At 53.5% G+C, this 26,829-nt stretch overlaps 1 long non-coding RNA gene across 2 annotated transcripts in view; it reads right to left on the bottom strand.

The window, feature by feature from the left end:
- The window catches only part of LOC123388701, a 28,646-nt gene extending 9,356 nt beyond the window's left edge, over positions 1–19,290 (bottom strand). The window contains exons 1-3 of one of the 2 annotated variants that reach the window (XR_006603194.1): positions 18,434–19,290; positions 2,713–2,881; positions 457–1,542 (exon numbers count right to left, since the gene is read on the bottom strand). This is a non-coding gene — a long non-coding RNA (uncharacterized LOC123388701). Of the gene's footprint in view, positions 1–456; positions 1,543–2,712; positions 3,068–18,433 lie in introns of those variants that run through there. The other variant, XR_006603193.1, reaches the window with a different exon arrangement.
- Between the last annotated feature and the right edge of the window lie 7,539 nt (positions 19,291–26,829).

Raw genomic sequence — 26,829 nt, 5'->3', positions numbered from 1 at the left:
GGCAGGCAGAGATGCGGCCGCCCCGGGTTGTGAGGGGTGGTTGGTTATATACGCAGGAGTTGGGTAGGTGAGGACAAAGGGTTATTGGGGCAAAGAATACTATCAGGATATTGAAGGCTTAGTTACTATCAAGTAAAGACAATTGGGAGTCTCCTGGTGGAATGTTACATTCCTGCCATCAAGCATCCTTGTTAATGAGATTTAGGTTTAGAAGAAATTTAACTTTATTTGCTTTTCCTTCTACCTCCGCCTCCTTCGGTTTTTATGGAGGGGAGGGTGACATTAGGCTTGAGAAACTGAGTTCTGTGTCTTTGGAATTTGGGCTATTGATAAGGTAACTTCTTTGTTTGTAAATCTCAAGGATATTTGCAAACCAAGGGAGACTCCTGTCTTGTAGGATTGTGATCTTAGCAAGTTAACTATTTATCATTTTATGGCAGTCAGGGGTGCCTGAGGAATGCTACACCTATGGAGGGGAGCCGATGAAGGGGGGGGGGTGCAAGGCGCCAGCTTTTGCTCTGTCCTCAGCCAGCCTCCTGCTCCCTCATCACTGAAAGGGGACAAGGTCTACCCCACCAAAAACAGCAAAGCCCGTAACAACTCTGGAACCCAAACCCAAGGCCCTTGACCCAAGGCCAGTACCTGGTTCTGCTTCGTCGGGGGAGTAAAACTTCCTGAGGGCCCCACAAGGCAGCATGGATGGAGCCCACAGGGAGGACCCAGTGTAACACCTGACCAGGCCCCCTCTTTGGCTGTGTCATCTCTATGTTCCCAAAGATCCAATCCGCTTATCCGTTTCCAAAAACAGAGTTGGCTCATTTTGTTTTGCTGAGGATGCTTCTGGGACATACCTTCCCACCGGTACGGAGAAATCCTGATGAGCACTTGGGAGAGGCCATCGAGGGAAAGGTCCAGAGCCCGGAGAGAGCAGCTCCCAAGCCCATTCAGAGCTGACCGAGGCTACGGATTCCTTTGTCCAGACCCATTTCACTCCTGACCTCCGCGTGGGCACATCGCTGCCGTGCCAGGCCACGGGTGCATACCTACAGTTTTGTATTCTGGCCCAGAGGAGCATCTCACAAGTTTTCAATTATGAGAAAGCTTTAACTCAAATCCCAGGAGGAGAAAACTCATTAATGTATTCAATCTGGCTTCTCTTGCTTCCTTCTCGATTTTGAAAATTATCATGCTTATAGGCGTCCCCCCGCCAACCCCAGCTGCCCACCTCCCACCCCCCCCCCAACCAAGACCATTCTTTTCAAAAACAGCAGGGCTTTCCCTAACTTACCTTAGAAATTAAGTCTCAGGAAAAGCCGGCATCTAATTCATTTCACATGCTAAATTTTTACAATCGAAAAGCAAAATCTCAACTGTGCAGCTTTAAAAACATCTGTGTTTTTCTTTTGACTTTTGGGGATAATTATCCCAGCTCATATTGTGATTGCTAATTACTAAGCTAAACTAACCTGCTGAAGGGCTGGGGACGGTGGGGGGGGGGCAAGAGTTCTTTTCAAAGCACTCTCCATCGAAGCATTAAATCATCTGAAAGTGGAAACAGAAAAGGCAGTGGTATCAGGAGCTCCTCCCCTGCCCTCCAGGATGCGCTGATGTCGCATGCTGCAGGACTCTCTCACCGGGGATTCTGGGTCTGGGGCTGGGGCAGGGGTAGGGGACTCGGTGGGGGGATTTAATTTAATCAAACCACTGGCTATGAATTCATTTTTCAGGAACAAATCATTAATTTGACTGAGAAGCTTTACTTTTACAGAAACCAGACAAAACCAGGATTCCAAAAACTCAATGAAGCCTATTTTGTGTAGAACCAAGAACCGAAAACAAAATGTTTATTATTTTTTTTAAAAAACTGACTTACAGCCAATGAGGGCATCGTGTAAAAGATGAACATCTAGTGAAGCTATGTGAACCGGAAAGGAGACTCTCTTTGCTTACAAGTGCGGCATCTGGACAAAACCTGCACTCTGGCCATTGGGCCTCCTGCGGAGTCCCCACCACATACCACGTACTGGGGTCACAGGGTAACAAGACAAGAGCGCTCCCGGCCCTCATAGAGCTCAGAATCTGCTGGGAGGAATCTAGGGAAGAAAGCAGGTGATTCTGAGCCAGGCCAGAAAGGACAAGTGTCCTTGACACTAAGAGGACCCCCTGCTCCCCCGTTCCTGAGCAGAGAGAGGGGAGACTGAGGAGGGTAAGCCGAGCCAGGGGTGTGGGTCAGAGCCAGCCCAGGGAGAGAAGGGAGGCACTGTAAGATTGGTGCAGACAGAAAGCAGCCCGTGACAAGGGTCCACCAGGGGCAACGGAGAGGTGAGCACAGCCCAGACCACCAGGGCACTGGATTCTGCCGCAAAAAGCCGAGCCTTTGCCCTGACAGTGCTGGGGAGCCAGTGAAGGCCCTAGACAGATGCATGACCAGATTGCAGTCCCACTTGGTATCCAGGGACTCTCCAAAATGAACTGGGCTGGAAACTTGTAATTCCAACATCGTGAGCCCTGATTCCCGCTGGGCTGTACAGGCTCAAGAAGATCCAGCCCCGTAATGAATCCCTGGGTCTGGGCAGGGTCTGAGGCTCCAGCCCCAGAGGGGAATCTCACCACAGAGGGCAGCGGGACTCTGAAAGCCAGCACCTCTGGGCAGTCCCGAATTTCTGTCTCCGCAGCAAGCCCTCTCCCCAGGGGAAGAAGGGGCCCCCTGACCTGGGGACCAGGACGTGCTGGTGATTCCACGGCCACAACAGGAGACCAAGGACCGCTGGGCAACTTCACACAGGTGACAAAGAAGAAATCAAATGAAATCATGAATGCTTCCAAGAACCCCGTCCTCATCCAACAAGGGAAAGGAATCCTTCGTACGGCTCAGACGCTTCTGGAGGAAATGACATGGGAGAAGAGAAGAGGAGGTAAGCACTGCTTAGCTTCAGGGGGCCTGGAGCCCTCCTTCGGCTCAGGTCATGATCCTGGGATCCCAGGATCCAGCCCCGCTAGACTCCCTGCTCAGCAGGGAGCCTGCTTCTCCCTCTCCCTCTGCCTCTCTCCCCGCTCACGCTCTGTCTCTCAAATACATAAATAAAATCTCTTAAAAAGAAAAAAAAAAAAAAAAGATTGCTTCGCTTGAGGGGCAGGTGCCTGCAGAGGGAAGGTGGAGGGTTTACAGAGAGAACAGCTCGAGCAGGAATTTGAGGAAGTTCCGCGCTGCTGGACCAACTTCCCCTTGTGTGACCATGTGTGACCCCAATAAAACCTTGTAAACATCTTTCTTAACCCTCGTGGGGTCCCATACGCGCTGGCGTGCTGCCCGTGGGCCCGAGGGGCGGCCTGGGGCTCATGGGGGTCCAGCTGCACGGGAGTCACACGGACGTTTCTCCTCACGCCCTCCAACATGCCTGCGAAATCACGTCAGCGACCCCACAGCTCCACGGGGTTGGGAAACGGGCCGCCGCTGTCCCGCCGGAGCCCCGGACGGCCACGGAGCCGCTGGGACGGAGGCGAGCAGAGTGTCTGGGCTGCGAGATAAGCGCTGCCGTCGCTAAACCAGCCCCTGTGAGAGCAGCTGTGAAACAAGGACGCGACTGGGGACGGCCCTGCTGGCCTCCCGGCCGGAGGGCACACGTGGGAAAGGCCGGGACAGATGGCAGCCCAGGCCCCCAGCCCAGAAAAGAGAAGAACGAGTCAGAGGGAGGAGGACAGGTGGCTTCCTGGGTCTGGCCCTGGAAAGGTGAGCTCAGGCGCCTGGAGGAGGCCTCACAGCCAGATGGACAGACTCCCTCAGGACGCCAGACCCCAGGATGCCAGAGCTGTCCTCAGCCCCCAACGCCCAGGAGGTTCCATCTCCTGACAGGCCAGCGTCCCCAGGGGATGAGACAATTGCCATGCTGTGACACCCAAGACAGCCTTGCGGGCGCGCGCTGGACTTCTCTCCCATGGTGGGTCCCAGGCCTGAGGAAACCAGATTTCAGCCGGGAAGGAGGGCCAGCGCCCAGCCCTGCCTTCCCGGGGTCAGGAGTGTCCTGCACCGGGCGCTGTGACTCGCCTGCCCTTGTTTGTGAGGAGCCTGGCAGGCTCTGACTTGGGGAACAGCCCTCCGGGTGAGCTCCTGCCTCGGTGCGGCTGCCAGTCAAGGGTGGTCCCGTGGCCCGAGCCAGGGCACTCTGAGCTTTCTTCCCAGATTTGGGAAACTAGGCAGCTTTCCCGCTATGCCATCCCATCTGCAAGCTATCTGGTATCCTTCCAGAACATTCCTTCTCTGCTTACGCCAGTCGGAATGTCCGTTGCTAACAGTGGAGGAAGCCTGATGACCTTGAGAAGCAGCCTGAGGCCTCGCCAGTGGAACCACAAACCAGGTCACTGCCATTGCCAAAGCGCCACCTCTACTTGTCTCACTTCAGGAAGACCCAGAGGGTCCCTCCCAAGGCCTCTCAGCCTGGGCCGCTTTGCCGAAAGGAGAGGAAACACAAAGGAAATGGGGTGAAGGCAGAAAAGGAGGCTCAGGTGGGAATCCCTCAGGCTACCTCGCGTGAGGCCAGGCACAGCACATTACCTGGTCACTGCGAGGCCGGCTCTGTTACCCCCACAGACGGGCCTCAAGGTTCCCTGCTAATCAGAGGTGAAGCCACACTCAAGCCCAGTCCCGGCCCTGCTCCGTTCCCTGCCCTGAACCCCTGACACCAGAGAGACTCCCTCCAGACCATGAATTAAGTTCATCTGTTCATGTGTTTCCCAGCCCCACAGAGGGCCAGGAGCTGGGCCCGGAGATGAGCATCGCGGCTCCTGCCCTCCAGGATAGAAGGAGCAGGGAGCGAGCATTCAGTGCCCTCCCGGTCCCTGTGCTGAGGGTCCCTCCCAAAGCCTGAGGGCAGAATTTCATCTCCACCTGATGCTCGAGGCATCAGAGTAATCTGCCTGGGGTCACCCCGCTGGAACATGGCAGCACCAGGATTCCACTCCAAAGGCACCTTCTCACCACCACCTCCTTCCAGTACAGAACAGGTGGCCCTCAGTGCCCCCAACGCAGGAAAGGAGAGGTGGGGACCCCAGGACCAGAAGGCAGGAGGACTGGAATGCAGCTGAGCAGGGGAACCGAAGGGTTGGAGAGCTGGATCCGTGCTGTGGGAAGTCTTCACACACTCACACTCACGCCACACACTCATACATACACCCACATGCACACACTCACACGCATCCTCACACACACACACTCATACACACTCACGTGCACACACTCACACGCATCCTCACACTCCCATGCACACTCACCACCTCGACAGTGGCAGGCTCCTTCTCCCAGAGCCACAGAGGGAGACCCTCCCAGGGAGGGCCTGTGCCAAGGCCACTACTCCAGCGGGGGACACCCACAGGACCTGTGCCAGAGTCACCGGCCAGGCTGCTGCCGGCAAAGGTGGCCGCAGAGCCACAGCGCTTGTGGAATGCAGAGCAGGCAGACGCGTGTGGTCACTCGGCTCTTTTCCCTCTCTCTCCTTTTTCCCTCATCCCAAGGTTTAATTTCAAGAGGGATCCCCAAACCCAGTGTGGCCGCTGCTCCTGCTCTGGGAGCCGAGATAAAGCGGCCAGTGGAATCGAAGGGAGCTCACACCAGGGGTTCTCGCCCCCCGCCATCGTCTCGGGGTGCGTGCGGTCCCGGCAGCCCTGGCCAGGGCTCACTCCCAGCCCTGTCACCTTTGTCCCAGTTTTCTTGCCTCCAAATTGGACTTTCCAGAGGAGAACACTTCCCCGACACCCGACTCCCTGGGCACGAGGCTGGTGTGTTTGCTGTGGGATTTTTGATACGGGTTAGAAACCAAATGTCCAGCTCAGCAGTCTGAAAACCTGGACAGCTGCAAGAGACGTTTGGTCAACATTTTTTATTCCTGTACGGGGTCGGGCTGGGTGGGGGCCCAGGCCTACATTTAATTCATTCTGTCCCCGTATCTGCTCACTGAGACTGATTCACAGGTGCCTGGGGGGTTGAAGGAAGGGTTCCGAAGTCGGGGGTGCGGGGGTGCGGGGGTGCTTAGAGCCCCTCTGCCACAAAGCGCACGCAGCCCCTCGGGGACGGCCCATCCGTGCTCAGCACATCAGAAGCAAGTCGCCCATTTTACAGAAGAGGAGATCAGGGTTAAGCGGGAGGAAGTGGCAGCTGGAATAACACCGGATAGGCTCCAAGTCGGCCTGCGTGATGGGGGGCCTCATTCCGGTTCCCCAGGTTCCCAGGCTCCCCTCCAGGCCTGAGTGCTGACGTTCTAGCCCCCAGGGTCGGGCCGCAGACAGCCACGTGCTCTGTCCCTGATGGCCAAAGGCTCACATTCCCACCCAGCCCTGTGGGCCGCAGGCTGCGATGACAGCCCAGGACTTGGGGTCCCACCCCTGGCCCCCTAATCCGTGCTGGGCTACAGGAGGGACAATGACAACCAGGAGCACATTCAGCTGGGACTGGAGAGGGGCAGAATGGGAAGGAGCTCAAATCTCGTCATACTTAGAGCCGGCATTCCCTGAGCCCCAACCCCCGCCCCCCGGGGACAAGAGGGCTGCAGCCACGTTGGGGGACTTGACTCCTGACAAACCCCCACGGGGAGGGTCCTCGGTCCCCACCCCCAGGAGGCTCCATCCTGGTGGTATCCGAGGCTCTGCCGGCGCAGAGGCCCCCGGGCGAACTCTCGGGGGCCAGCAGGGTCCCGCTCTCTGACCGGGGTGCCCTAGGCCCCCGCTGCCAGGCAGGTTAGCCACCACCTTTTTTATTTAAATTCAGTTCATTAACACATAGTGTATTATTAGTTTCAGGGGTCGAGGTCGGTGACTCATCAGCCTTGCGAAGACCCGGCGCTCACTCCACCACGTGCCCTCCTTCCTGCCCGTCCCCAGCCGCTCCATGCCCCTACCCCTCGTCCCACAGCAGCCCTGTTTGTCCCCTAGAGTGGAGTCTTTTATGGTCTGTCTCCCCGTCTGATGCTGTCTTCCTTCCTCCCGCCGCCGCCTCAGATTTCATTCTGGATGCACACTCCCCAGCCCTGGTGCAAGCCACACTCTTCAACCCGGGAGAAGTTACAGACCCTTCACGACACTGCACACTTGTGAACGCCATTTCTAAAAATAGAGCCAGCCTCCCATTTATAGTTCCCATATTATATGTCACAGCGGCACGCTGCTCTGTGTTACATGTGAGCCGGGGGTGGGGGGCGGGGGACTTGCCAGAGTGTCCCCTCCCAGAGGAAGAGCGAGTCTGGAATCAAAGGTCCAGAAACACCCACTTCAGGAACGCGCTGGGCTGCAGGACTGAGACCTGGGCACTCCCCGGGGGTGGGGGGAGAGGGGACCTGCGCCCTCCCCAATGACACAGTGGGGGGTCACAGGGCTAAAGTCCTCCTTAATAACACCCAAAAGAGTTCTTTACCAGATCCTTATAAACCAGCCAAGGGATTAGTTCGAAGAAACAACGCTGATAACACTGGTGACAGCAAGGAAGAGGGAACGCGGTTCTCCGCGCGCCATCGGGCCACGTGCACTCACATAGTCGTGTAACACGTCATCTAATGTAGCGCTCGCAGCCGCTGGTAGGCACCCCACGACCCCCATTCTGGTTGAGTCTTAGCGGCCAGATGCACGGCCGCGTGGCTTGGGGGCAGTGCAGCAGGCAAGCTCCCAACCTGGTGACCGCCAGGTCAGACCTGGAACGTCTCCCGAGAATCCCCTTGCCTGGAAGCATGCAGCAACCTTCAAATACGGCTGCCCAGCCCCGTTGTCAGAGGCCTGGCCTCGAGGAAGCTTTCGGCCATAAGCTGGTTCAGATGCTCCTTTTATGGCTGATTTTCTAGAGCCCACTCTACTGTGCCTCACGCTTCTGGTGGCAGAGCCGTCATTTCTCGGCATCCAGGTTTGTGCGTGAATCACGAATTCCCCGACAGCACAGGAGGCTGGGGCCTGTGTCCTCGGTGTTTCTGTGGCTCTGGTTCTTGTGCTCCTGTTCTAGCTGCTGCACAGAACCGTGTGGGGCTGAGCCCAGGACCCTGCTTCTTCCTTAGCACAGAAGGTATTCTTTGTATCTCTCCTGGCATATGCATTTATGGCCCCTCCTGGCTTTTTGACAATTTGCAAACAATTTTTTTTTTACCACTTTCCGAGATGCCTTTTCTGGATCCTCAGACCTGGAGCCCGGTTGTTGGATCTCCACAGTCCTCTCCCTCTGGGAGTGATGTTTATCTACCTGCCAGAAAGAAACCGCCTTGCCTTTCCAGGTCTCACCTTGTGCTGGGGGAACAGCCCCACAACCTTTTAACCTTCCAGAAGCCACCTCTGGACACATGGTGAAATACACTTCCTTCAACCCGATAACATTTAAGCTGGCAAATTCCTGGCAAGCTGAGATACCCCTCCCGGAAGAAGAGTGCAGTGTCTCAGTCGTGACCTCTCAAACGGGGAAACTCTGGTGCAGCCACATTATGGAAATTAAACCCACCTTTACGTGCGTCAGGGAGGTAACTCAATAGCCCAGAAATTCTCCTTTTTCCAGGAGAAAATGCAATTAGGCAGATTTTGATTACATATGAAATTCTAAAATGGTCCTGCAGCCTTTTTCTCCCTTTTTAAAAGATATAAGCAAATGAGGGCTCTTCGCACCTGGCAGCAGAGCAGGGAGAAGCCTAGAATCTTAACACCATCCAGGCCTGTGAAGGTCAGCACTGGGGGGAGGGGAGGCCAGGAGAATCAGGATTCTGCTGGCGTCTGCCAGTGGGATCCAAATTTCAATCTGGAAACAGTTGACCTTGAGACGCTTTAAGGAATAAGGCAACGTGGAGCGGAGAAAGGGCTCTGTCACCATTACAAAGGCCTCCCTTTGCACCCCAGTGGAAAGATGGGGGGTGGGAGTTTAAGGACCAAGACCTCCAAACCTGCCCAGTTTTGTTCACTGCATCTGCTTCCAGAAGACCTTCTAGGAGCCCTATGCCATCTCCAAATAGGCTTTGTCCATTCTTGTCACTACAGAAGAGCGTTTTCTCAGTGCAGCCTTCCCCAGGGGGACCTGTTCTTTGGAAGGAACAAAGTGCTTGCTGAGCACTTACTCTGTCTGATTCTTTCCGTACAACTACCCTTAACACATCACAGAAAATAAACTGGGGCGTGCTGGAGCGACCTGGAGAAGTCCACGTGGCTAGGAAGCCTGCTGGAGGCAGGATTCAAACCAAATCTTTGTGGCAAAGCCTCTGTTCTTTCCCCCATACTTTGCTCCCTCCCAAGAAAAGACTAAGCGGGGATCACAACAAAGGAATGACTCTCTAATGGTGGGACTTTCACTGCTGGCTCTTGTGTCCCAACAGGCTACAAAGCAGCCACTCAGGTCTGCTCAGGTGACACCAGCATGTCTGCGGGACACCCGTGGTGCTGGGCCCAGGCTGTCTCTTCCGAGAGGGGTGGTGAGAAGTGTCTCCTAAAGGAACAACCGCACAGCTTTGCAGTTTGCAAAACAGGCTCCTGCTCCTCTGCCCACGGAATTCTCACAAGAACATTGAGAGGGGATCGTCATGCCTACTTTGTAGATGAGAAAACTCAAGTGCACAAAGAAAACAATGATATCTTGATGCGAAAGACCTCATACTCCTTGTCGCTTCAGCATAACCCAAAAAAGTTCTCTCCAGTACCACTTCTGACTTCATCAGATGATTTATGTTTCCAAAAGCATATTTTAATGTTTACAAGACTGACTGATTTTTAACTCCCCAGGACTCAGCACCAGACATCAAAAACTGTGTTTTTATAAAATAGAAGGAGAAAGATGGAAAGGATCCACTTACATTTTAAAGGTTTGTTGTGGGTTGTTTTTTTTTTTCCTCTGCAGCCAAGCACAAAAAGTTGAAGGGAATCTGTTAACATATTGATTGCTTTGAGCACTATTTTAAATTAGCTTTCCGTTCCCCTCCATATGCTTTTCCATTAAATTTAAATAAATTAAAGTTCACATTTCTGGAAGAGATATGCTGGGTCCTTCTCAGGATTTGAGATGAATTTATCAGCCAGGTTCACGCTGTCAGATATCCAGCAGCAGCCCTTGGGGATGGCACCAGGAAGAGGCTCCTGGAGCCCACTTGGAGTCTCTCAGGAACACGCTATGGGACTCAGACGTCACCTCTGCCCCCCATGGGACCAGCCTGGCTGCTGTCACCACACACTGACCCAGAGAGGGTTTCAGGCACCGCTTGCCAACTGTTGAGCCTGTGTAGCCACAAAGGATCATTGTTTCTGTCTGCTCCCACTACTGAGACACACAGTGGCCATTGGGCTCTTCTGGGGCACCTCGCTGCTCCCTCCCCACCATCATCCCAGGCCTGTGGCAGCCACACCTCCCCCCCCCCACGATCACGCACAACAGATGACTTGCAATAGTTAAGAAATAATAATTAATACTACATTCTCGACTCTCTTCATTGCATGTCAGAAACCGTGCTTGGATTAGCTTTGTGGATGTGGAAAAATCATTTTCCCTCCATCCTTCTAGGTTCTTCACTGAGCTCCCCCTCTTATAAGCAAAACGGATGAATGGGAGAAAATCAAACAGAAGCTTAGTAACATGTATACTTCCTGCATACACGGAAGAAACCCGATGAAACTGAGTCACTCTCCAGAATGGCCCAAGCCAATCCCTTAAATGCCATCTCCAGCCAAAGGCAGAAGAAGAAGTTAGGTCTGGGAGGGGGTGGCCGGTTAAGGAGGTTATCAGGAGAAGCACAGTAAACAAGGCTAAGGTTGTTGGCAGATATAAGTCCTTGCCCTCCACGTGGGTAAGAGCTGCTAGAGGCTCAGCCATGCTCCCTTCCTGGTGCAGAGAGGGAGACAGACAGTCCTACACAGGCAGCTTTCCCTTATACATGGAGACTAGTGTCTCCTACAAAAGGGCAATGTCCATTCAGTTTTCAGAGCTATTTCTTAAAAGAAATCAGCCTAAAATTATCCTTGTGCCAAAGAGACATATTTGGGATGACATATCCTGCTCCCCTTCAGCGAAACAGCATCTTGCATAAGGTGAAGGGCAGAGTTTGCTTCTGGCTTGACTATACCTAAGGATTCATTCAGGGTCCGTCTGTTTGTCTGTCTCTCCCTCTTCCCTCTGTTTCTCTTTACGGGTGTGGCCCCCTCCCCCATGCAGATAGGCAGTGGGGGTCAGGACACCTCTGTGGTTCCCCCTTAATGGTGGGGCTCCATCAGGCTGCTTTGAGACCGAGGCCACACTTCCCCAGAGTCTCTATGTGTCCTGGACAGAGAAGGCCTCTAGTTCTCACAGAAGGCTCTGAAACACAGAAACAATTGCCCAACCACCTCTGAGGACTTATGTGGGACCCCGGAGCCTGGGAGTAAGAACTTGAACCAAGTCAGCCATTGCAGCAACACCTCTTCGAACATCCTCAATGATGAACTTGGGGGACGGGTCCATAAAAAGGGGTCTGAGGAAGAGGAGCGACAGTGACATTCTGAGAGAAACCACCAAAAGTGAAGGAGGTGATGCACACAGAGGGAGGCTGACCTGCCAGTTCCCTGACCCAGCGGGGTCTTGCACTCTGAGAGGAGAAATCCACGGTAGAGCGGAACAGGCCCCTGCCCCAGGCACCAGCAGCCCCGTGGATGGAAGGCCTCTCAAGAGCTGGCATTGAGATGTGGACCATGACAAGGCAGAGAAGGAGCCAAGGCACCAGCTCAGCTGGGGTGAGGGGGTGGGCAGTGGGGATGTGGGCAGAGTTAGCCGCTGTCTGAGCAGCAGCACACCGCGGGCAGCAGAAACGTGAACGCGGCAGATACCGGAGAAGGAGGGTCCGCAGGGCAGGACATCACACCTCTGGGACACAAGGGGACCTCAACCCCACAATGGCAACTCCCAGAGGGCAGAGGTAGCTAGGAAGATCCCAGGCAAGACGAGCTCTGGTGTGAATGCAGGGTGGAGAAATCCACGCCGAGAGTTGTGGTTTTGCAGCAAACGTGACTCATTTTCACCAGGAGGTGAAATTCTTTTCAGACAGACCCAAAATAGTATTTTAGGCTCATCTGGCAATATATCTAGTATAACTGGCATGCATGGTTTTTCTAAATATAAGGGTTGTATTTCTAATGTTTCATACGAAGGCGTGTGCGCACGTTCGGCAGATGAAAGGTCTCCACTCCCAGCGCCCGCCCCCCAACACCACTCGGCCGACCCTGGGAGACCACCATAGAAGGCTGAGGTTTAAGTTCTGGTGTCTCCATCGGGTACATGGTCTACTCTGCTTGGGAAGGAAGGAGGAAAAGGAAGGAAAGATGTTACTACAAGACTTTTCCCCCAAAATCATTTACAGCATAATCTTTAAATCCTTGGTTCTAGCACAGGGACCATTTTTATTTTTCTAGCTTACATTTTGTTCCTTTTCTACGCACATGTTAATTTTACACATATGTATCTTAAGAGTTATAATCTTTCCATCCATGAGATGATTTTTTTTTTAAGATTTTATTTATTTATTTGACAGAGAGAGATCACAAGCAGGCAGAGAGGCAGGCAGAGAGGGAGAGGAGGAAGCAGGCTCCCTGCTGAGCAGAGAGCCCGATGCGGGACTCGATCCCAGGACCCTGAGATCATGACCTGAGCCAAAGGCAGCGGCTTAACCCACTGAGCCACCCAGGCGCCCGAGATGATGTTTTTTTATCTTAACATTTTCTTAACATTTCCCTACATTTCCCCACACAGGTTTGTTTTTTAAAAAAAAAAATCCAAGTGAGTAAATGTGAAGATCTAATTGGCTTTATCAAGCCATTCATGAATGGCGCAGCATCCCACTAGCAACCAGACGGGTGTTCCAAGAACTTGGTCAAAATGGAAGGTTTTTATAGGCAGGAGGGTGGGGCAGGAACCTCATTAGCAAAAGAAATGATTGTGCCAGGCCAGGACATGTCTTTTAGTCTTTTAGGGGGGGAAGGGAACAGCAAGTCTTTTGTCTTTTTTTTAATCTCCTTTTTTTTTTTTTTTAAGTGATTGCCTCCCTAAAGCTGATCAGAACATTTCAGATGGACTTTGAAAAGGCGGCATTCCTGGAATAGGTTGAAACTGTAATTAGGTCCTGGTAGGCTGCCTCATGGGAAGAAAATGACTCCACTTGGGGCTTTTTTTTTCCCTTTTTCTAACAGGGTTGGACGACCAGATACGTTCCATTGAGTAGACATGCCACGATATAACTAAGCTCTTATTTTTGGATTACGGTCGTTTCTGGTTCTCTGTGTTTTGTTTTTCTATTAAATGCACGTGATAATGAGCCTCTTGGCACGTGTGGCATTTGTTCCATTTGATGGTTTTCTTCGTATAGAGTTCCAGACGCTGGAATAAGCACTCAAGTTGTCTAAATCTTTGTAGTTCTTGCTTTATCTCCCCATTTTGTTTTCCAAATACACCGCGCCCACAGATCCGTCACGCTGCAGGCATCACCTCAGCCTCAGAGTTAAACCAAAACTGTTCAAAACTACACATTCTTAAATAAGTCCAAACGGTGTCCCGGCTTCATCTCTTTTGTTGGTAGCGATTTGTTCATACCTCATGAATGATTTTAGTCGTCTTTGCTTGGATATTCTTGGGAGTCTTGTTTTTATAAATTCAAGTGGACTCGGACTTGGATATTATTATATTGTGTTAATTATACTATATTTGTTATTTACATTATTATATGTTATATTGTGTTGTATTAATTATATTATATTATATTATATTATATTATATTATATTCTTCACCAGTCATATTTTGAAAATCACGTTATTTTCATTTCTGGTGTAAGTATCACCCCAGTGCATTATCCCTTAAATTTCTTTTCTATTGTTGTCATCAACCTGAAGTTTGTAGACCGTACTTATGGAACTCATCTCTGTCACTGTGGTTGTTTCTACTGCTTGTGAGATGAGCAATTCATCCAGAGAGCTGATAAATACTCTATTTTCTGTTCTGCCCGTTTATCTAAAATTTAGTTTTCCATATTTAATACTTGAATCTGCCTGGGCTTTAGGAGGTGTATGGTGCTCTGTGGATCCAAGCTAATCTTTTCTTCCAAATAACTATGTTATTAGCCAACACGATTTAAACACACTACTTCCTTAGCACTTACTTTGGAAAGTGGACTTTATCAATGCGAACATTTTCCATACTCCATTTCTCTGGGCCCACGCCAGCTCTGAGGTTTCAATAATTTTGCCTGATAGCATGTTCTCGGGCACGGCAGCCTCAGCTCACATCTCCTCTCTACCCCTCACTTTGTTGCTGTTAATTTCAAAAACATTCTTTGAAAGTCTTGCTTATTCCTGTTTTTCAGAGAGGACTTCAAAGCCTATTGATTTTAAAACATCTTTTGGGGATTTTGATTGGAATTGTGTTGAATCCATACATTAGCTTGGGGGAAGATAGACATCTATTCAATATTTTATCTTGCCGACCAAGAGCATAGCTTACCTGTCTATCCTATAAACTCCCTTTAAAAATTAGCCTGAGTAATTCAGTTTGAAGGGCTGTGTTCCAGTTCCAGCTCGGCCTCTCTCTGGTGCCAGAATTCCAGCAAGTGCTCCTTTCTCCACCCTGACAATGAGGGGTTGCACGGGTTAATTGTTTAGAGAAGCAGCAAATGCTGGTTTCTTCTCTCTCACCGCCTGCTGCTCAGGTCAGGGATAGGTTGGTCTTCCTTCTTCCAAAGAGTTCTTCTTATCTGCCACTGGAGATACCCCTTTCCTCCTGCCCCATCTACCTCATATCCAAGTGACAATGACACAGTGTCATTGGACACCGGATGACCCTGACCCCTTGCCTGCGATGATCTGAATCTCAGCCCCCGACTCCCATCACCACCCTCAAACTACGTGGCCTCCAAAAACACAAATTTCTACCGCCTTCCATCTTTTCAGCCTGCTAGCTTACAGGATGCCACACTCAGTGCTCTGTGACCCTGCGGAGACCCCCTAACCACTGACCCCTTCATTGTCTCACTACCCAAGTGGTTCCCCCATATTCACTCACCTTGCTCATACCAGGTCAAGTCTACAATCTTGACGGACGGCTAGAGGCTGCCAGGGCCACGCGACAGCCCCTTGGCCCCCACCCCCATGCTCCACGCACCCATTGCTTCTCCCTGCGAGCACCCCCAACCAGGGCCTCAGCCTGACCCTCGTGGGCCCTTCCTCCATGCTATGGACTGAATTTTGTCTTCCCCACATTCATATGTTGGAGCTCCAACCTTCAGTGTGAATGCACTTGGAGAAAGGGCTTTTAGGAGGTAATTGCGGATTATTATAGTCGTAAGGGTGAAATTCTAATCTGATAGGACTGGGGCCCTTATACAAGGAAGGGAGAACTCTCTCGCTCTCTCCATGTGCATACACTGGGGAAAGGTCATAGAAGCACACAGCAGGAAGGTGGCATCTACAAGCCAGGAAGTGGGATCTCACAACAAACTAATCTGCCAACATCTTGACCTTGGACTTCAGCCTCCAAAACTGTGAGTTCTGTCATTGAAGCCACTCAGTCTGTGATGTCATGTTACGACAGTTCAACCAGACTTACACACTCCCTACGAAAATATTAAAAATTATTTTATGACTGTATAGTTATCAAGATAGACATACAAATATTATATATTAAAACATTTTCTTTAACTATAAAGTTCATTTTTTCCCTTCTAATAAAAAAAAAAAAAAGGAACCATTTTCATGAGCCCCAGAAGGATCTCAGGTCCTGGGCGTTGCGTCTATGAAGGTTGATGGACCAGATGGTGCAACCCAGGGCTTCTCTGGGGCCACAGCAGGGTGCTCAGCTGCAAGGAAGCTGTCCTCTCTGCCCCCCAGGAGCAGCCCCAGCTAAGGATGGGTCGGGGTCAGCGGGAGTAGATGGCCCCCACGTCCCAGCCTTTGGGAGGGAATATTCTGAAGCGTTCCGCGTGCTCTTGTAGAAGTCCGCAGTGAGCGTGAGCCCCTGTTGCCCATGGTGGAAACCTGCAGTCAGGGAGCTTCACCGAGCCGGCTTGCTTCCCATCCTCGCCTGGCATCCCCCACCCAACCCGCACCTCTTAGTATCACCCCCCAAATAAACACGAGCGTTACTTGCTCTCAAATCCTTGGCTTCAAGGTCTGCTTTGGAGGAACCCAGTCTTAGAGGCAAACATTCTCTTGCAAACACAGTGGAACTCTCTTAACCAACTTCTACTTAGCAAGGCTCTGCAGTAGCGCCCCTCTGCTCTCCCCCTGGACAAGGTGGCCCGATGTTGTCAACACATGACTGCGCTGGGCGGGAGGGGACGCCTTCGGGTCCCTCGGCCACCTCTGCTCCCACGCGTCCAGCCCTGAATTTGCCCGGAGTGGAGGTGATGGTCCCAGACCTGTCTGCGCCAGTTTTGTTATTGCGATGCCGTCGCCGTATTAAATGTGATACAAGCTAATGAAATATGAATGTAAAAAGAGAGTTGCTGCTTCTACGGCAGTGAAGCTGAGTACACGGGCGAGACCACATAAAGACAAGGTGTTAAAAAGCCTCCCGATCCGACCAGAGGTAGGCCGCCATCCGTAAGAGACTGGAAAACATGGTAAAAACCTGGAAGGCGTCTGAGCCACATTGCTGCGCAATAGTGAAGTTCTCTTCCTGCCGAGAAGTCAAGTGTCACTGGACATAGGAGATGTCGCGTCTTGGTATGGTAGAGAGCCAGGGCAGGAGTGGGGGCGGGGGGCGGAAGGTGGGAGGGGTCCTCTGTGTTCCTAGGTCTCCAAACCCATTATCCTCTCTCCCCAGGATCTGGGTCAGGGCAGGATGCATCTCAGACAAAGACCAGTGTCTAGCTCTAAACCCCTCCCCTCTCCCAGCCTGGAGAATTTCCCCCTCCCCCCTGGTGGTGAAACACCAGCTCACAAGTCATCATCAAAACTGTCATTAGGCCACAACCTCAGGCCAGACTCCTCCTCTCCGGCTGAGGCCCGACTCCGAGGTCCTGCCCCTCGGAAGAGGGCGGGGGGACACATAAAGGAGGGCCCCAGAGGAGCATCATCACACCCACCTGGTTCGCTTTGCATCCTCATCTTCCCTTCGTCCAATCTCCCCGAAACCGTGGGGAGGATGTGGGGTTCCGGCCCACCCCCCACCTCCTCTGGGCTCTGCACACAGGTCCCGGGGCCCAGGACACAACCTGAGCCCCGTCATCCAGCAAGAGGGCTGCGCCTGCCTGTGCCCAGGATTGCCCTGTGTCTGCCAGACCCGCTCTGGGCACCTGGCCGCGTGCTCGATGGATCCTGCTGGGGAGGCCACCACGCGAGTACGAAAATGCCCTCTGGCTCAGGCCCCCTATGCTCCTGGGGTCTGAACGGACTTCCATTCCAGCGACGGACCTTTTCCTGAATTATCAAGTTCCTCCCTGAAGGCCCTAAGCAGGGACTCTACGTCACGGGCTCTGACCGCCTGGAATCTGCAGGCACCAAGCAGGGCATGGAGGGAGCAGGACAGGGCGGGAAGAGAAGGCAGTGCTCCTGAGGCCGCTTTCCATTTCCTCCACATTCCGAGCCTTGGGACTGCGGGGCAATGCGGACTTGGTCCACAGGAGGGAAAAGAGAGGGAGGAGAGAGGGGTAGAATGTGCAGGGGGTGGTGGTGCTCATGGCCACCCAGGTCTGGAGGGGCTCAAACAGCCAGGGCCAGGGCGCCTCCCAACACAGCCTCAGAGATGGCGAGGGACTGACTCTGATGGGCTTCCATCCTAGGTGAAGCTGGGCTAACTCGGGCCCCCTCCCGGTAGCCTGGCAGCGGGGGTGTGCTGTTCCAGGGGCCAGGCAGCTCCGCCCACCCTTCACCCTCAGGCCAGAGCAAGTCTAAAGAGGCCTCTGCTGTCACCTGCCTTCTGCTCCTAGGGGCTTCATCCACAGCCCAGGTGTTAAGTTTATCAGCCTCTTTCTCTGAGGTCTGGCTGCCCACCAGCTTGTCAGCTCCATGGGGCGAAGAGCCCACCTGCCTCTCTTGTTCTGTGTTCCAGCTGCAGAAACCAGCAGGGCCTCTGCCCGAGGACCTCAGGCGACACCCAGTCGGAGACCCCCCCGCCACTTCTGAGGGCTGGAGGAACCCGCTCCCATTTCCGTGTCTGGGGCTGGATCGACCCTTCTGGAAGCCCTGACAGTTTGACCAAATACACAGCACATTTGGAGGCCGCCATGTGGAGATAGTTTGGAACGTTCCCAATGCTGTCATAAAGATTAAAAATTCATCTTGTGAAAAACAAAAGGCAAGTGTAACTCACCGGGAGGTGGGCTCCGTTGCCTGAAAGCTGATGCGGGCGGCCCTCCACGCATCTGCGCTGGGAACACATGGTCCCCGAGAGCCTCTTACCTGAGATACTGCGATCAACGCCCTTTTTTCTGCCCCCCTCCTGCCCCAGAGAACAGGCCCCAGCGGAGAGCCGGCTTTTCTCCTTACCTGCGGGGATGCTTTCAACTCTGCGGGCGGGGGAGCAGTTCCTCAAGCCGAATTTTCATTCCAGCTGCTCCCCGGTGGCCTCCGAATCCCAGACGGCTGAGCTCACCCGAATAGGTTGGAAAGTTCAGTCTCCTTGGCTTGTGCCCCTCTGTTCCTGTGAGCGGGCGACGAGGCCAGAAATCTCATGCCTTCAAGGTGATGGACACACCGGCCGCTTCACACAGTTGATGACGGGAGCGGAGACGGAGGCCAGATTGTCCCACTTTGCACTAAATTCCCAGCAGGGACCCGCGGCCTTTCTCTCACGCAGCCGCCATCAGCCGCTCACTAAAATAATTTTTTGACGCTCCTCCAGAAGAGTATTGATCGTTGAGCAAAGCAGAGTGGTTCCGCCACGCAGAGATGCGTGACCACGTGCAGGCGGGTGCTCCGGACGCTCATGTGGCTCAGAGTCTCACACACAGAGAGATCTGTGGTCCCGTTCCCACTCCACGATGGCTGCATATGGAGCAGAGAATATGTGTCCCTGGGCTTGGCCATGTGGTTGTGTTCACTAGGTCCAGCAAACAGCCCGAAATGGGCCCGTGTGGTTGGTGGGGTCTGCCATCTCGCCCCGGGGGTCCTCGTGAGAGAGCATGCTTCAGGAGCTGCTGCCCCTTCAGCCATGTCCCAGAATGAGACACGGAGCAGACCACGTGCCCTGGTGGCTTCCAGGTCAAATGCGATGCCTGACCTACGGGCACACGGAACCCCAGACTGCACCCCAGCCGGAAAGCTCAGAGCCAGGAGTGCAAAGCCTCTGCCAGCCCCGCTGAGTTGCAGGTGATCCGAAGAGCCACGAGTGAGATTGAGCAATTGTTGTTTGAAGCTACTGGATTTGGTGGTGGTTCATTACGCAGCACTCTCGCGGTAGTAGCTGACTGATGCAATAGCCAAGCTCATACAGAGTCATGGAACACACACACACACACACACACACATCCCTTTTCAGTGAATACAAGTGGTCACCATCCCAGGAGACAGGACGCTCCCCGCTGCCGCCACATGGTCCTCTGTCTCCGATGCTCCCAGAGCCACCGCCGGCTCTGCCTGGTCTTCCCGGGGCCAGCTGCGTCTGTAACACCCACGGCCGTGCCGCTCCGAACGTGGCACTCTTTATCGTGTCAAGTTGCTCTCCCGTCCTTTCTGCCAAGAAAACGGTGCTTTTGAAGCCCTGGCAGCTTGCTATTTTTTTCCCCCTTCCTACCCTGGTTGCTGAACGCCTGTCAGACTTGTGACATCCCGTTCTCTCAAGGGGAAAAATTATAGCTGGGATGTGTGCAAATGTGCAGCGTCCACATCCTTGCTGTTGGCGCCCCTGACGGGCCTGCTTTGCCCACTGTCATCACAGCTGCTCCAGCGACGGCCGCAGACTGATCCGTTCTGTTATCAGAGAGAAGCAGGTGCCCCTGCTCTCCGCCGGTGGCTGGTGGTGGAAGAGGAAAGTCAGGGCTGGAAGAGCCCCACCTCCTCGCATCTCAGAGCCCTCGGCAGGCCGGCTAGGGGACAGGCTTCGCCACTTCCTGACACCACGGGCCCCTGGGCAGCCTCGGGAGACCCAGAAAGGACCTCCAGCCTCACAGAGAACCCCGAATCAGGCCCCACCCTGCTGGGGCGGACTGGAGACTGTCTACACAGGGGACCACACGCTAGTTCACTTGGGAGTATTTGTGCCAGGCCCAGGTAGGGCAGACACCCAGCCAAGGCCGTGCTGCCCCACCCTCACCCCAGGAAGTTCAGCCAGGGCCATCCTGGGAGGTGATTTCAACGGGAGGCTTAAGGGATAGATAAAGGTTTCCAGGTGATTCATGGGGAAAGCAGTTCCAGGGGAGGGAACGGCGTGTGTGAACAGCATGAAATACGGGAGCGTCTGACATGTTCAGGGAACTGCAAAGAGTCCAGGGTAACTTGACCCCTGGGTGACGAGGGCAGGTTGTGGGAAGGGGCTCAGCTGTCAGCTGAGGCTACACCGCCATTAAGCTTCCTTTGCAGCAGATTAATGGGTTTGGACGTTTCCGGTTGGCAATAGGGAGCCATGGGAAGCTTTTGAGTGAAGAGAGAGACAGGGACAGACTCGGGTCTCATTGGCTCCTCCAGGTGCAGGATGGAAGGTGGATCCGAGAGAGATGCGTCAGGAGACAGGAAGGGCAGTCCCTGTCTGGGGTAACTAGACCGAACCCAAGCCCGGGTGCCCACTTCCCTTTGGTACCAGCTTCTTTCTCGGGCATCCAGCAAAGAGTTTTGGAGCAGAAACACAGGCCAGAGCCTTGGACGTTGGGGGCTACAAGAAGTCAACAGCACAGAACAGTGTCTGGCCTTCTACAGTCTTCCCTCCACTGGGGAAAGCAGATGTTAAACAAATCGCTACACAATTATCAGCACACCCACCTGAGGGGGGCGGTGGTCAAAGAAGACCGCTGTGCCAGACTGAGGCATCTGCAAGGAACTAGAACATTCCAGCAGAGGCCCGGAGGCCGCCTGGGAGCCAGGCAGAGCCATGGGCAGCATGGGCCAGGCGACGACTAGGAAAGAGCTTAGAGAAAGGGACGTGCAGGGTGAGGCCAGACTGGGGCAGGGCGTGGAGCATGTCTGGCCTGTGTGAACGGGGGAGAATGTTCCCGAAGAGTAAGAAAACATCACTGTATAGCAGGGGGAACTGTGGTCCCCACAGTACATGCTCGCCCAGAACCTTAGAAGCTGACCTATTTGGAAGAACGGTCTTTGCAGATGTAGTTAAGGTAAGGATCTTGAGATGAGATCATCCTGGATTAGGTTGGACACAATATCCAATGAGTGTCCTCATAAGAGACAGAAAAGAGACACGGGGAGCAGCCCGCATGAACACAGAGGAGAGAGGGAGCCATGCGGCCACAAGCCCAGGGACGCCCTGGGCCACCATAGTCTGGAAGAGGTGAGGAGGACTCTTCCTCTAGAGCTTCCAGAGAGAGGGTGTGGGCCGTGCTGACACCTGACTCAGGGCTCTGGCCTCCAGGACGCTACAGATACAATTCTGCTGTTTGAAGCCAAGCTCATGGCCATTTGTTGCAGCAGTCCTAGGACACCCATGCAGTCATCAAAAGACTTTTCAACCCAGTTGTACACAAGGGGACCAGCGTCACATGCGCAAGTATTCCAGATCTCACCATGGAATATTGATCTGCTGACCTCCCACATCCACCCCCAGACAGCAGGTCTGTGGGTCTGAGGACACTGTGGCTTGAGGAAGGCCCAGCGCCTGCCTAAGGGTGCAGTGGGTGGAGGGCAGAGCTGGCACTGGGCGGGCCTGACTCGCTCACCCCTCCTCACGCAGGGGCAGGCGACTGTGGGCAATGGTGTTGCATATCCAGCCAGCGGGGGACCCCAGTGCCCTCCAGTTCCCGGGAAGGTTCACAGCCAAGAAGGACAGAAGTCACAGGAGAAGGAACCATTAAGCCCGAGCCACCCCAGAGTTAGGAAGACACGGGGGGAAAGGCTGAGATTGGGGGTGTGCCCCCCGGAGCGATCAGAGAGCGTGAATAAGAGAGCGTGCATGGGATTTGCGGGTAGGATGGCAGGGCAGAGATGCCCACAGGTGCTGTCTTCGGCCCACAGGCACCTCTTCTCTTTAGCATAGCCTTACTGAGGGATAAAACCCCCCAACCTAGGCCACTGCCTCCTTCATGCAGCCCCCCGCCTCCCCCAGCCTCCCCCAGCCTGGCATCCTGACCCAAGCAGTCCTCTGTCTCCCAGGCCACCAGGCTTCTCCATGGAGTCTGCTCAGTCTGTCCATTCTCTTGGCTGGCTCCTGCCTTTTCCTCCTAGTTTCCACACAGCTAGAGTGCTTCCCAGTCCCCACACCCTCGCCCCGGGGTCAACACTGATCCCAAGAGTCCCTCCGTGCAGGACCCACAGCCAGAAATCCTCAGCCCCTGCCTGGCATCCAGAAACCCCCATCAGGGAGGGGTCAGGGGAGCCAGGCAGGCCAGAGGCCCTCGTGGGACAAATGAAGAACTCCTTTAGGCTCAGCTTCTCCACAGGCAAAATGGCCACAGGACAACTGACGAGTCCCTACGAAGACCTAGGTTGCTTCTGACCCATCTGCCTCTCCTTCCTCATTTCCTGCCCTCCTTAATCTGGACCCCAACCTCTCACTCCCCCCAAACTCGCCCCGATGCCTACTCCTGACTCCAGACCACAAACTCCGACTGCATCAGAATCCAGGCACTCTCAGAGTTGGAAATAATTGAATTCAATAGCATCGTTATTTTAAAAATAAAAACAAACCAACCACAAATTTGTGGCAGCAGCAATATATTTCACCATGCCCCTCATTTCCTGGAAAGCCTTCATTATTGCTTCCAAAAATACATGCTGGAGCCTCATTAAAGCTCCAAGGGGAAATGGGGCCAGGGTCTCTGGGCCACCGTCCTCAGCCGAGCAGACCGGCACCTGTCAGGGGCATGTCTGCAGGGCCTCCTGTGCATGCATGGTGGGGGGGAGGGTAGGGGTTGGCGCAGCCTGGGCTGGAGAACCCATGCACAGCTGCTGGGAGACGCTCGTGGGAAGAGATCCTACCAAGGTCATGATGGTCTGCCGCCGTCCTGTTAGTTTCCTTCCAATTCCTCTGTGCTTCCTCCTCTTACGGAAGCTGTGCGGGCCCCAGAGAAGCAGAGAGGGCCCTTCTGCCGGCCCCTACCTGACAGCAGAGAGGATCTCTGCTACTGCCTGCTGCCCAGGGGGGAACCGCAGAGCCCTTCCCCAGGCCAGGCGAAGTCCCTGCCTTTCCTCATGTCCTGGGCCTGGGCTTTCCCTCCACTCTCTGTTGTATGTGGTCCGAGTCACCCTAAAAATCTTCTGGGAGAGCTCTGGGAGGCCCAAGTGACCCATTCCCATGGGAGGGGGCCCAGGACTAGGGAATGCTACCAAGGACGTCCTCCAGGGCAATCCAAAAATCTGGGCCTCGCCTCCCTTACCCCTGACTCAGGGCCAAAGCCTTACTGGTGGATAAAACCCCCCAACCTAGGCCACTGCCTCCTTCATGCAGCCCCCCGCCTCCCCCAGCCTGGCATCCTGACCCAAGCAGTCCTCTGTCCCCCAGGCCACCAGGCTTCTCCATGGAGTCTGCTCAGTCTGTCCATTCTCTTGGCTGGCTCCTGCCTTTTCCTCCTAGTTTTCACACAGCTAGAGTGCTTCCCAGTCCCCACACCCTCCCCCCAGGGTCACCTGGGACCCCTCTTCAGTGCCGGCTTCCTGTGCACGTGAGCACCACCCACAGACCCACATGTCCCCCGGGGCCTCGCTCACGCCAGGGCGCACACGTCTAGTCATGGCATCGGCCCTCCTGGAAGCACCCGTCATCGCACACCAACCCTCTGAGCGGGATCCTCTTAGGATCCCCATTATTCAGAGGAGGAAACTGAGGCCCCAAAAGGCGAATTCACTCAGTAAGCCCCTAGCTCGTGAGGCGTGGGCCTGGGATGCCAACAGCAGGGCTCGTTTCGCTTCTGTCTGCCGCCTCTGGGACAGCCTGACCCACGCGGGCCAGCGCGCAGGTGCACCCGTGTGGGTGTGCCCCTGGGAGGGGGGCCCCTGGTGGCGGCACCAGGACTTTGTCTGTGCCCCCGGCAGCCACAGAACACAGCTCCCTTCAGGGCAGGGCTCAGGACCCCCAACTCTCAGGCTGATTTGGCCGCAAGGAGAGAAAGAACAGGGCCTCGGGACAATGGCTCAGTCTGCAGTGACTGTCCAAGAGAGTAAAACAGAAGCGCTATCACTGAGCGAATATCCTTTCCCATAACTTGTGGTCGGGGTGTTATTTCCCACCGGGGTCTCAGGTCTTACTTCTTCATTCCCATCTGCAGTTCTGCCTGGAGGTCAGATTCAGGGGAGGCTCGCCCAGAGTCGGCACCACTAACCAGAGTGAGCACGTGGGAGGGATCCCACTAACCCCGAAACAGTCCTCCCCGGGCGGGACTCAGATTCCCCAAAAAGAAGAGCAAGAGGCCAGGAAGCTTGGTGCTAGCAGCTGCAGGTGACACTCTGACTCGGGGAGGTCCAACGGGGCAGGGGCGCCCAGCAGAGGGATCCAGCCCACGGGCTCCTGGCCAACTCCCCCCGCCTGCTCTGCGAACCCAGCATCTCCCTGACAGAGCACCGACCCTGTGCCGAGCTCTCCGTGGAATCACACCTAAAGGAGGACTCACCCGGTGGGGCACCACTGCAGTTACAAGCTTCTTGTCCTCCACGCCTTTGGAAGACGCTTTCCTCCAGCACAAGTCTCTGCCTCTCCTCCATGTCTGGGACCTTGACCCCTGCCCATTTGTCCACGGCAGTGTCACACGCAGTCGCTCTGACTTGCCCGGTTCTGCAGGAACCTCCTCTTAACCTGCTCCCCACACACACCCAGGCTTCCCTGCTTCTCGACTTCAGGCTTCTTGAAGGCAAGCACGGGACCACCATCTCACTTCACTCCACAGTCCCCATCAGGACCACGCGCGTCCCACAGACCCAGGAATTACTGATTTTTCAAGCAGCTTCTCCAAGCAGGCGGCTCAGCTGGACTTGCTTATGGGAAGCCCTGAAGGAAGCCAGAGCATAATTCCCCACTACTTCAAAAAGATGACATGTAGGATACTTACTGAAGTATTCCCATCAAGGACAAGAAACATCATCCCACTGTTATATATAGTTTTTCCATCTTTTCTCCCCCAGACATATCCAGACCTAGGTTTTTTTAAATTTAAATTCAATTAGCTAAGACATAGGAGGACATCATTAGTCTCAGATGCAATGTTCAACCATTTATCAGTTGAGTATAAGACCCAGACATAGATTTTTTCCAAAAAACAAAACTAAGACCCCACTACCTGTTCCACTTCGTTACTTCATGCACATATAAAATGCATCATAAATACCTCTCCATGTGAACAATTGTTCTCCAGCAACAACATTCTCAGGGATGGGACAGGGCCCACGGCATGTAAGCTTTAGATAACCCACTCCGGGTTGTTGGTTTCCAAACACGTATTTTTTGAGGTCTCGCTATTGTAAACCACACTTGAAAAGTATCCTCGGAGACCCATCTCTGAACGCATCCTGGATTCTCTCTTTCAGGTAAATTCCTAGAAAAACAGTTGGACTGCCGGATAAGTACATTTTAAAGGCTTTAGTAAGTGTTGCCAAATTGCCTTTTGGAAAGATTAGAATGGCTTGTCCTCCCACCAGCCAATGAGAGCAGGAAAGATAGCTATTGAAATATTAGCTGTTTCTTGGCTCTTTTCTCTCCTTTAAAAAAAAAAAATTGCACTCCAGGAGCCCCAGAAGGTTAATGAATGTATTAATTTCTTGTGGGTAAATCATTTGTGAAATCAAAACATCCCTTGGAATATTGTAATAGCTCAGAATTGTGACAGGGGTCCCAGTAAATGGTGGTCAGAGGAAGTCAGGCGTAGGAGGGATAATGTTTCTCCCGCTGACCTGGCTGTACTTGGAAGGAGCCTGTCACTGGGTTAGGGGGATTGGTGCCCACTGGGGGCCAGTGATTTCTCAGGTTTCTATAATGTGGGTCACGTCTGTGAACTCAACTAGCAGAGACCCGTTCTAGCCATGCCAATGAGCCAAAGCTATGTCCAAGAGTAAGGGGGTCGAACTTGAGAACCCCAGAAAGGAGCACCTAAAGATGACAGATGGCACTGTCCTTGGGGTGCGGGTCCCTGAGCAAATGTTGCTTTCAGGCTTCTGTCTATATAAACAATTTGAGTCACCCCAAATCAGCAGCCCTATCTCACACGATCCTTAAAAAAAAAAAAGAACCCATACCAGAAATGTAAATCAAAACCACAGTATTACCTTGTACCCATTAGAATGGCCAGACAAGAGATCACAAATACTTTTTTTTTAAAAAAAGATTTTATTTATTTATTTGACAGACAGAGATCACAAGTAGGCAGAGAGAGAGGGAAACAGGCTCCCCACTGAGCAGAGAACCCAATGCGGGACTCGATCCCAGGACCCTGAGATCATGACCTGAGCTGAAGGCAGCAGCTTAATCCACTGAGCCACCCAGGCGCCCAGAGATCACAAATACTTTTGAGGATGTGGAGAAAAGGGAACCTTCATGCGTTGATGCGGGGGACATAATTTGGTATAGTTATTGTGGAAAACGGTATGGAGGTTCTTCAACAAACTGAAAATAGAACTACCATATGATCCAGCAATATGGAGGAGTCCAGCCTCTTCCAGGCATACAGCCATAGGAATGGAAATCAGGGTCTCGAAGAGGAATCTGCTCTTCCGTGTCCATTGCAGCATTATTCACAGTAGCCAAGACGTGGAAACAACCTAAGTGTCTGTCAAAGGATAAATGGATAAAGAAGACG

Source organism: Mustela putorius, unplaced genomic scaffold (assembly GCF_011764305.1).
Source record: "Mustela putorius furo isolate JIRA1106 unplaced genomic scaffold, ASM1176430v1.1 tig00003909_pilon_pilon_pilon, whole genome shotgun sequence".
Classification (NCBI taxonomy): domain Eukaryota; kingdom Metazoa; phylum Chordata; class Mammalia; order Carnivora; family Mustelidae; genus Mustela; species Mustela putorius.
Note: the sequence above shows the minus strand (reverse complement) of the source record. Positions and strands in the feature narration are given on the sequence as shown.